The sequence below is a fragment of the Anolis sagrei genome, chromosome 2, assembly GCF_037176765.1.
Source record: "Anolis sagrei isolate rAnoSag1 chromosome 2, rAnoSag1.mat, whole genome shotgun sequence".
NCBI lineage: Eukaryota > Metazoa > Chordata > Lepidosauria > Squamata > Dactyloidae > Anolis > Anolis sagrei.
Genome location: NC_090022.1, coordinates 222,375,248 through 222,384,655, shown reverse-complemented (window position 1 = coordinate 222,384,655; position 9,408 = coordinate 222,375,248).

The window sequence follows — 9,408 nt, the reverse complement described above, 5'->3', positions numbered from 1 at the left end:
AATATGGCCCCCATATCTACTGGGGATACATTCTAAGACCTAAGAACATGGATAATAGTGAACATGTATTCTAACTATACTTGGGCTAGAAATATACAATAGAATCATACTAGAGGACTTAGTGAGGCCCACAAACATATTGGGGAGGGGGAGATCCAAATCTGTGGATAAGGGGGGTGTACTATATAAGCAGTTCACATAACATAAAAGGTAAAGGTTGTTCCCTGATAATATGTCTAGTTGAGTCCGACTCTGGGGTTTGGTGCTCATCTCCATGTCCTTAGACACCTCCAAGGTCATGTGGCCAGCATGACTGCATGGAGCACCGTTACCTTCCCACCGAAGCGGTACCTATTTATCTACTCACATTTGCATGTTTTCGGACTGCTAGTTTGGCAGAAGCTAGAGCTCACATAACATAAATAACTATAAATATAAGTATACTTCTTATCGGGTTTGGAAATAGTGTATGTAAAATGGGCCTAGGACAAGATGGGCAGAGAGAAAAAGTTCAATCCCCCATCTAAAAGTGGCTGAAACACTTTTGAAATGAACTGGTGAAATTGGACTACCAAGATCACAATGTAATTCAGTCTTCTCAGGCATTACCAGTCAGAAGTGTACTAGATGTTCAGTCACTAAGACTGATTAACTTTGAGCTCTCCCAGAAATAACAAAGGGTGATTGCAGCCTATCCTATGGACATTTGCTTGGAAGTCAGCTACTCTAAAAACATGGAGGACACTTTTAAGCTTGCATTATTCTTGTGAGAGTCACGTTATTATTGTGTAAGGATAAGTTTGAATGATACTGGGTGGGAAAATTACTTGCCTTCCACCCACAAGGTATCTATCTACAAGAAAGCTATAACAACCTACTTGTCCTTGTTGGCTCCCCCACTGTTAATATAGTTTTGAAGATCCAAAAAGCTCAACTCAAAGGCATGGAAACATTTCCACCATCAGAAGCTACAAAAACATCCCTGGTGACCCCATGAAGCTCAGTAGCTAGCTACACTTTGCTTGCCCTCATCTGAAATAGTCACATGGGCAGTGTAAAACCAAAGTATTCAAAATTGTAAGGCTGATGTGAAGAAATCTTCTTGTCTAAGGTTCTCAACCTTTGGTCTTCCAGGTGTTTTGAACTTCAGATACCACAATTCCCATCAGCTAGTAAGCTGGCTGAGATTTTTGGGAGTTGAAGTCAAAAACACCCGAAGGACCACTGGTCTAGGGTATGCTTTGGCCTAGAACCTGCTCTGATGTCAGATTAAATCCATTTTTATCATTTACTGATAAATATGTGTGAGGTGTAATCTTCATTATAGCTAGAGAAAGAAATGTTCATGACCACCCCTGTCCACACATAGTATTAGCCCAGTGTAAATTAAACCACTGCACCTTGGATGTGGATGCCAGGCACAGTATTCATATACCAAGTTTTGCCCCAGAAATGAAGAAAGGCAGGTTCATTTAGAAATTCCTAGAGAGATGTTCTCTCAGGTTTTTTAAAATCCATTCCTTTATTCATGTTGTTTCATTTTCACTGTGTTCTGTTCCCCCCCCCCCCCCCACATTTATGAAGTCAGCTTTTATTTTGAAATCCCTGTATACTTTTTCTTACAGGTGGTAAGCTGAAATTTCATATGTGCTATATTTTTAAAGGCTGTTTCTCTTCAGGGAGACACATAGATCACATTGATATTTAAACACCATTGAAGGCATTCTGAACTCTGATTCATCTGACCTATTTTGAATGCTCCCAAATCTAGATAAATCTTCTTCATAGCTAGCTTGGTGACTCCTAGAAAGTATTTGAGAAATAATGTTTTGCTTCTTTTGCAATTAATAATAAATTGAGTGAAGAACATACATGCAATTCTGGTTAAATGATTTAAGGTAAGGTAAGGAAAAACATTCCCAAGCCCCAACATAGCAAAGAAGTTTATACTCAAACACTTTGCTGTGAATTTGAAACGTAAATGCCACTTGATAAATGAAAATCTGCAACTCCAGCACAAATAATAATCTAAACGTATATATTTGCCATGAACCATTTAGTTCATCTGATTCTTATAACCTATTTTGCATTTTTCAGGTGTAAGTGTTAGACGTTGCCACAAGTTTCATGAATTAAATCTGTAGAGAATAGAAACAAATATTTAAACAATCAACTCTTACATTATTTACTTATTTTGAAGGCTTCAATGGACAATGAAAGTATAATGTCCATAAGAACTATTAAAACGGTAGCTCAGTGATTCCCAACCTTTTTTTTTAACCAGGGACCACTTGACCAGAGACCACTTTGCCTCTCCAACATTAGTAACAAAAGGGTTACAAATAAGTTTTTGCTCAACTTTAGATTCGGATTGGTCATTTGGGATGTTGCTTCAAAAAATTGCATTGGATAGACCACATCAGCTCTAGTTTCTGATACAGAACATATGCCATCCAGTAGATATTATCTGCTCACCCACAGAAAACTATATTTAATAAGCCTCAGCACTATAAGAGGGTTTTGCAAGACCAGTCGCTCTCATTGCGACGGTTTAGTAACAGTGAGGCTGTGGACTATATTTTAGTTCTTTGTGGACCACAGGTTGGGAACCACTGGTGTAGCTCATTTACATTTTCCAAGTTTTCCCCAATTCAGATAAAATAGACTTTATAATATTTCTAAATATTTCTCAGGTTTGGATTGCATGTATAATTGAAGCAAATATGTTGGTCAGATCCCATGTAAATGTGGTTCTACTAATACAAATACTATTTAATGTTTATTTACAATTTTCAGTTCTCAACTATTAGGTAATGCTAGGCCTTTGCCTCCTAAGTAAGTTAATATTCTGCTATTTTATGTATTTACATTGGAAAATGAAATTGGGCACACAATCCTAACTCTAAATCGTTTCAGATGAACCTCTTCTGAAGCTAACATTATATAGTTCATTCTTTAATTTTATCTAATTCAGATTACTGTAACCCTTCATTTACTCAAATTTTATCTCAGATTTTTATCTCAATTTTTCATCTAATGATTCAGCTTATTTTCTTTCTTGGGATATTACCATCTTGCTTTTTAATTGCTTTTTCTTGATTGATTATACATTTCTTTTCTTATTGAATTTAAGACCACAGGGAGCTCTGTTAATCATAATGTTAGATTTACTTTTCAGGAACCATGCATAAGATTATACTAAACATATATTAAGTTGTATCTTGTATTTATTCTCCAGCTGTCATGTATTTTTCTACTTTACTTTTACTTCATTGATATTTGTATTCTCCAGTTTTTTCTAAATCAGAACACCTCTTATTTCTTTAATTCATGTGATTTTTCTCCCTTTAAACATTCCTTCTGACTAGAATGTGCAAGCAGTTGGGATCTGGTAGAACCTGTTGTTCAATTCAGGTCCCATCTACATTGTCACATAATCCAAAGCAAACAATCTGAATTCAGAAATGGAATTATATGGCTGTGTAGATCCAGATTAAGAAATGTTTTAAAGACCTGCTTCTTTCATTCTCATGGTTATGAGTTGGATAGATTCCAATTTTAGTATGTAATATTTAAAAGAGACCTGTTTAAATCAATGTGACTTAACTTAGTCATAGCTATTTTAAATTCAATAACTTTACTCTGAAACGACTAAAGCTGAATTTCTTTTCATACTAACTTGAAAGTAAACACGCATTTACACTAGAAACAATTTCAGTACAAGGGCTTGATGCTATAGATTGAATCATGGGAGTTGTAGATCTTCAAGGTCTTTAACCTTCTTTTCTGGTGCCTCACCAAACTATGAATCCCAGGTTTCTATAACATTGAGTGATGCCATTTAAAACAATATCAAGATGCATTACTTCTACAGTGTAGATGTGCTGTAAGTCCTACGTCCCAGGGCTTACCTGAGTATATAGGTTTGTTCTATGCCTCTTTCTAAACCCTCCTTTATCCTAGTATTTAATTGATATCATCCATATCTTGTTACATTATTTAACTAATCCAGATTATAATCCTTTGAACATAATTTCATTGTTCTGTTTTAATTCGTTTTTTTTAAACTCATCTAATTATTTCAGCCTTGTAAATGACTATTATTACTGTTATTTTATGTGTACTTTCTCTTCTGAATGCCTGCCTAAGAAGAGTTATGATAAAGTGAAAGGAAAATCAGGTTATGAAACTTTGCTCCTTGCACCATAGATGGAAAGATTCATAGGTCTATAAAAACTTTTATTGTCTAAGGAAAGAATAGAGCAGATAAAGAACGATCAGTGTATCATCGTAATACATGTTCGCACACATTCTGTCTTTTATTCTGAAATGGAATTTTTCATTTAGGGCCAAACCATATATGCCACTTAATCCATATATGGTTTTTGTCTACTTTTTATAAAATCTTCCACCAATGTCCTGACATAATCAGAAGTCAAAATCCTAAGAGCCTGAGAAATGACTGAAGTGGCTTCATCAAGCAACTTCCATAACCAAACAACAAAATGTTTTTGTTGATTGTGGACCATTACATGTCATAGATGGAAATGCTCAGAATATGAATATATATATATATATATAGAGAGAGAGAGAGAGAGAGAGAGAGAACATACATACAGACTGCAAATGGCTGGGGGTGGTCAATATTAGAAGGAAATTAAATAATATTGATAGTGGTATACAATTGATAATACAACATTCCGGCACTAGGTAAGACACATGGTGTTATAAGAAACATTTATTTGGATTCAGACTTCTAGTGACAAAGCAGAACTTTCTGAAGAATGCAATATTTCAGTCTAATCTCCCTTTGGAGTTTCATTTCTCCATTATGGCCACTGTTGAAGTCAGTACTATGGTGTTCCAGAAGCTGCAATTGGAACTGATGCTGTAATACTTGTGTTAGTCTTTGAAGTGAAACAGAACCTGTCTGTCTGTCTGTCTGTCTGTCTGTCTGTCTGTTTGTTTGTTTGTTTGTTTGAACCAGACTTTAAGGAAGTAACATCTGACTAGGACTGCAGGACCTTGGATAGCTCAAAGCAGTTAACTTGCTCCATCTGCCTTGAGTCCCTCTATACAGCCACTTTCAATCTCTAATCTGGAGAAAGGTGGGATAAAAATAAATAAAGTATGTAAATAAATAACCAACCCCTTTATTTCCCTTGAGTCAGTCTATTTTTCCCAGGTGCCACTCTTTTATATGTATTTATTAATTCCTTAGTCTGCCTTTCCATATAATGAGGCCTAAGGGAACTAATAGTATATTAAATAAAATACAGCATAAGATAATGGTATAATAAAATATAAATAATGTTGTCATCATGGCTACGTGCCTCTAAGTCAATTCCAGCTCATGAGGATCCTATCATAGAGTTTTCTTGGCAATTTTTTTTTCAAAAGGCTCAACCTTTCTCTGAGGCTGAGAGAGTATGACTTGCCCAAGATTACCCACTAGGTTTCCATGCTAAATGGGAACTTGAACCCTAATTTCCAGAGTCATAATTTGTGGTAGTAGCAACAGAGCACTCTGACAGAAAAAGGTAAATGTCTTCTAAAATTACGCATCCCAAAAGTCCATTACATTGAACCATAACACTTAATGTGTTGTCAAGCTGCTGTCATTGTCTAGTGTGGATATAGCTTTGGATTACTTACAGAAACACATAGAAAATTGTTTCCAGGCATGACTAGAGACAAAAGATCACTTGGTTCATCTTCTGTTTATTTTTGATCAGAATGCTTGTAATGAAATTTACGAAAGTCCAAAATGCATTGGGCATTTGCCCTTATTACAGTTTTAGAACCTTTCAAGAGTAGTGACCTTTCCTGAAGAAGAGGGCTCAATGGAAAATCACAGAGCCGTTTCCTGAATGTTACAAATGCTTTTTTTGTACATGAATCATGATTTTGTTCGTGTAAGAGAATCTGTGTGCCACCTTCTCATCCAATGTGCATAGTGAGTCATCTGGAGAAAGTGAATAAAAGAGATTTGCTTTTGCAACATATTTATCTTCTATTTTTGTTTTAAGGCAATGTTATCCAATTGTCTTCAAAAAAAAAGCCCAAAAGAGTGAACCACAGTAGACATAACAAAATAATTAGAATATTATTGAATGTTGGATTTCCTCCCAGAAGAAAAGTTGGGTATGTATCCAATAAATAAAGTGTGGAAACTAAAGTTACAACCTGCATAATTCCAAGTGTATTTTAAAGGAAATACATAAGTCAATAGAAAGAAGCCAAGTCTAAGCAGCAGGGGATGACAAAAGCAAAGGTCTGGTCCATGTGTCACAGGGGGTTTATGGAGACAGCAAAGCATATTCCACAGCTTTGGGAGTGATTCTGGATTCATCGCTGAGCCTGGAATCCCAGGTCTCGGCAGTGACCCAGGGAGCATTTGCATAGTTAAAACTTGTGCACCAGCTGTGCCCATACCTTGGAAAGTCTGCATTGGCCATGGTGGTCCACATTCTGGTTACATCCTGTATAGACTACTGCAACGCGCTCTATGTGGGTTGCCTTTGAAGACTGTTCGGAAGCTGCAAATGGTCCAGCGAGCGCATCCAGGTTGTTAACCAGAGCAGTGCTCAGGGAGCATACAACTCTTCTGTTGCACCAACACTACTGGCTGCCAGTTTGCTACTGGGAACAATTCAAAGTGCTGGCTTTAGTCTATAAAGCCCTGAATGGTTCCAGCCCAGCTTACCTATCCAAACATATCTCTCCTTATGAACCATCTAGGAATTTTAGAACGTCTGGGAAGGCCCTGCTCTTGATCCTGCCTTCTTCGCAGGCGCATCTAGTGGGGACAAGAAACAGCGCCTTCTCAGTGGTGACCCCTCGGCTGTGAAACTCTCTCTCTAGAGATATTAGATCCCCCCCCCCCTTCCTGACTTCCAAAAAAAAGTAAAAACGTGGCTCTTTGAACAAGTCTTTGGAAATGCAGTGAAATAGACAAATATGGGATTATGTAAATTTGAAACATGGAACGGCTTAGACGATGCTACTGGAAAACAGGAAGACATTGGTTACTATATGTTTTTAATGGTTTTTATATTGTTTTATAATGTTATTTTAAATATTTTAACTACATTGTGGACTGTTATGGCATCGAATGGCTGCCAATCTGTAAGCCATCTTGTGTCGCCTTCAGGCTTCGGAAAGGCAGGATATAAATAAATAAATAAATAATTTTCCAAGAATCTCAATGCACTCAGGATTGCACCAAGGTGGACCTGGATGGAGAAAGTGTTCTCCAGGACTGGTAACTGCCAACAATGCCAAAAAGAGGAGGAGGAGCTAAAAGTGAAGTAACCAGAAGTCTGTTTTTGGTATTGAAAAATGGTAATTTAAAATTAAGAAGGGCCTGCAATCTATTTAGAAGGAAAACATTCCAGAAGAAGTCATTCACCCTCCTGTATGGGGTAGCCCAGGTTAGCCTGGGAGGGTGTCAGGGGCAACAAAAACTACACTCCGGGGTTGTCTTTTGGCTACATGAACTACAGAGGAACATGCTTGCATAACACACTATTAAGTGTGTGATCTAACTCTCTCTGCAGTCACCCAAGGATAGGTAACAAATGGTGACACATTTGGTGAAATGGCCTACCACAATCATCACACTAACCCAGCATAGTTGACTATGACACCATGTGGGAATTAGAGTTTAACATTCTACTTTGGTGATGTTGACCCTGCCAGAAGCCATGTTCTGTTTGAGGAATAAATAGCTCAAAGTCAGCAGGTTCTCTGGTTGCTGCAAGAGTTTTCTCTTTTTTGTTGTCACTACCACCACCACCATTTTCTTCTTGTTGCCTTTGCCTTTAGCCTCTGCCAATAAAATAACCATGTTGTCAAAGCTAAGTTGCTCTTGGCCCCATGGGCTCCAGATGCTTTGGCCTACCACAAGCACCACAGCCATCACACTCATCCAGCATGGTTGACTATGAGAGTGTGTGGGAATTGGTGTCCAAAATATATAATGGTCCAATAGGTTCTCTGTCCCTGCTATATATTATGGACATGGAAAACCACATGTGGAAAGTGAAGCTTTCAGGATACTTCCTTCTGAACATTTGTTTCTGGAACTTACAAAAATATCAGTCCATTAAGAGCTATCTCTCTGTTACAGAACAGGATGTGGGGAGACCAGAGCCTTAGGCTTCTCATCACAGGGAGTGTGTGTGCTGGATTAACACCATCCAAATATTGTACTCTGTTGGAGGATAACATTTCAAATGATCAAATGTAAAGAAATATTTAGCAGTCATAGTGGATCAAGTGCCAATCAAGGGCCAGGAAGGAATGATTGTTTCAGCATGTATGTAAAGAATGAGCTCATCACCCAGGACATTCATAAGCCAAGGCATGAGAACTGTAACAAGAGAGATGAACATGTGTGAAGTTAATTATGATGATTCCAGAACCTTCAAGAAGGAAGTTGGGGTAAAATTCAATGAACAAAAGCATGAGTTCTGTAGCAATGACACTTCTCTTTAGCCAGAGAGAAACATGTATAGAAGACAGAGAACTGTACGTAGAAGGAGAATTCAATTTCTCTTTCTTTATACTCAACAGTTGTTCTCACCACACTATTAAGAACTCCAGACAGGTGTTAACACCAGGGACTGTTGATCATAGGACTGTGCAGTTGGCTATGAGTCCATAACGATGATAGATATAGCATGCAATGATGATGATGGTGGTGGGTGGAGGGTACTTTTCATGTTGGAGATCATCCAGCAAGTGGATTTGTCATGAGACAACTGGTCCCCTTTGTACCAGTATTGGGTGGGGAGTGTTTGGTGATATGCATGATGAAACACGTAGCTATGAGTCGCTTCTCTTACCTTTTCCTATTTTAATTCCCAGTGGCTGCCAGCCATGGTTTCCTTTGCATATCAAACAAATGGCTGTGTTTAGTTATAATAATCATAACACTCTTTCCCCCTCCTATACTTCTGTTGAGGTTCTGACTCAAATTCTTTGTGTGTCCCTTTCCTTTATTGACATGTTATGAGCTTAATTACAGAGTAGGCTTCACTGAGTAGCACTTCTTTTGAAAACACATTTGGAGGTTCTCCTGTACCTGGCCTTGATCTCAAATGCTCTCATTGCAACAATGTTGTGTGCTTTCGCGTTCTTTCTGATTTATTATGACTGGGAGGTAAATCTCTTATGAGGTTTTCCTCAGACTGTATGATTTGTTTAAAGTCCCCCAGTGGGTTTCCATGACCAAGGAGGAATTGAACCCTGGTCTCCAGAGTCCAAGCCCAAAGTTGAAATCCCTACATTACTGCAATATCTGTGCTCGATATAAGCCCATATTTTAAATAATAAAAAATAGAGTCTTAGATGTTAATAATGCTTGTGAATTGGGCATGTATGATTCAATGAGACTTATTAATC